The sequence below is a fragment of the Chrysemys picta genome, unplaced genomic scaffold (genome assembly GCF_011386835.1).
Source record: "Chrysemys picta bellii isolate R12L10 unplaced genomic scaffold, ASM1138683v2 scaf211, whole genome shotgun sequence".
NCBI classification, from domain to species: domain Eukaryota; kingdom Metazoa; phylum Chordata; order Testudines; family Emydidae; genus Chrysemys; species Chrysemys picta.
The window spans coordinates 5,141-7,500 of record NW_027052918.1 but is presented as its reverse complement, the minus strand read 5'-3'; the positions used below and the strand labels follow the sequence as shown (position 1 = coordinate 7,500).

Sequence of the window (2,360 nt, the reverse complement as noted above, 5' to 3'; positions counted from 1 at the left end):
GGCAAGCCGCCCTGGGCTCACCCTCCCCGGCCGCAGCGAGGGACTGCCACCCGGCCGACTGGATCGGGCCCCTGGAAGTCTGGAAAAAAGAATGGAACCTGACGCCTCCGAGGAGGGGGCGCCCAGGGAAGGAGGGAGATCCGGGTTGACCTGGTGACCGGACGGGAAAGAGGCCACCTGGCGTCCCCCCCCCTTAAAACCTAGGGGTTGACCTGGTGGCCGGAAAGCGAACCGGCCAGCAGGTGAACCCTTTCGATTCCACGGGTTGACCTGGTGGCCGGAAAGCGAACCGGCCAGCAGGTGAACCCGTTCGATTCCACGGGTTGACCTGGTGCCCGGGAGGGGACTCTGAAAATTTTTCAGCCCTTTCGACTCGGGGTTGACCTGGTGGCCGAGAGGGGACTCGCACGGCAGGCAAGCCGCCCTGGGCTGACCCTCCCCGGCCGCAGCGAGGGACTGCCTCCCGGCCGACAGGATCGGGCCCCTGGAAGTCTGGGGGCGGGGGGAAATCGCCCCACGCCTCCGAGGAGGGCTGCCCGGGCGGGCCTGGCCCCGGAGCTCGAAAAAAAAAAAAAGGATCGGGCCCACTAGAGACATGGACCAGGCCGCCCTGGGCTCACCCTCCCCGGCCGCAGCGAGGGACTGCCTCCCGGCCGACTGGATCGGGCCCCTGGAAGTCTGGGGGGGGGGGGGGAATGGAACCTGACGCCTCCGAGGAGGGGACGCCCAGGGAAGGAGGGAGATCCGGGTTGACCTGGTGACCGGACGGGAAAGAGGCCACCGGGCGTGCCCCCGTTAAAACCCCTAGGGGTTGACCTGGTGGCCGGAAAGCAAACCGGCCAGCAGGTGAACCCTTTCGATTCCACGGGTTGACCTGGTGCCCGGGAAGCGAACCGGCCAGCAGGTGAACCCGTCCGATTCCACGGGTTGACCTGGTGCCCGGGAGGGGACTCTGAAAATTTTTCAGCCCTTTCGACTCGGGGTTGACCTGGTGGCCGAGAGGGGCCTCGCACGGCAGGCAAGCCGCCCTGGGCTCACCCTCCCCGGCCGCAGCGAGGGACTGCCCCTCCCCACCCCCCGGCTGACAGGATCGGGCGCACTGGAAGTCCGGGACAGTATTTTCCCCGACGCCGGGGAGGGCGGGCGGAGGGGCTCTGGCGGCCAGCCCGGGCCCCGGAGCTCGAAAAGGAAAAAAGGACCGGGCCCGCGAGAGACGGGGGCCCTGCCGCAGGGGGGGGGGGCAGTCCGACCGGGGCTCACCGTGCGGCAGGCCCGGGCGTCGGCAGGGGAAAGCGGGCGAGGAGGCGCGGGGCCGGGTGCCTACGGCCATACCGGACCGAACGCCCCCGATCCCGTCCGATCTCGGAAGGTAAACCGTCCCGGGCCTGGCTAGTACTTGGATGGGTGACCGCCTGGGAATCCCAGGTGCCGTAGGCAGCTTTTCCCGGTCCGAGTCAGCTCTCTCTCCTTTTCTGGGGGGGAAGGAGAGGGGGGGACGGGCCGGAAAGCCCCTCGTCGCTCCTGCCGAGTCGGAGGTCGCGGCCGCAGGTCACGGGTCTGGGCGCCTGGGGTCCGGCTCCCCACCCACCCGGCTTCCTCCGCGGAGGACCCCCCCCGGGGCCACCGAAGCCGCTGGGGGAGACCCCGGGCATGGGGCGGACTGGCCCGGACCCTCCCGGCCGCCGGCCCGCAGGTCCGCCCCGAATCCCCCCCCGCGGCCACCCAGGCCAGGCCTGGCCAGGCGGGACGGACGGCGGGTGTCCAGCGCCCAGCGGCTTCCTCCAGCGGGGACCCACGGACCCCAAAGCCGCAGGGGGAGGCCCCGGGCCCGGGACGGACTCGCTCGGACCCCCTGCGCCCGGCCGCCGGCCCGCGGGACCGCCCCGAATCCCCCCGCGGCCACCCAGGCCAGGCCTGGCCAGGCGGGACGGACGGCGGGTGTCCAGCGCCCAGCGGCTTCCTCCAGCGGGGACCCACGGACCCCAAAGCCGCAGGGGGAGGCCCCGGGCCCGGGCCCGACTCGCTCGGCCCCCCCGCCTCCCCTGCGCCCGGCCCCCGGCCCGCGGGACCGCCCCGAATCCCCCCGCGGCCACCCAGGCCAGGCCTGGCCTGGCGGGACGGACGGCGGGTGTCCAGCTCCCAGTGGCTTCCTCCAGCGGGGACCCACGGACCCCAAAGCCGCAGGGGGAGGCCCCGGGCCCGGGACGGACTCGCTCGGCCCCCCCGCCTCCCCTGCGCCCGGCCCCCGGCCCGCGGGACCGCCCCGAATCCCCCCGCGGCCATCCAGGCCAGGCCTGGCCTGGCGGGCCGGTGTGCGGCTCCCCCGGGCTTCCTCCCCCGACGACCCGCGCCCCCCTGAG

The 2,360-nt window shown here is 73.6% G+C and overlaps 1 non-coding gene across 1 annotated transcript; it reads left to right on the top strand.

Moving 5' to 3' along the window:
* Positions 1 to 1,318: 1,318 nt before the first annotated feature.
* On the top strand, positions 1,319 to 1,437 carry LOC135978307 (5S ribosomal RNA). Its single transcript, XR_010595731.1, has one exon. It is a non-coding gene; the product is annotated as a 5S ribosomal RNA (ribosomal RNA).
* Positions 1,438 to 2,360: the final 923 nt, after the last annotated feature.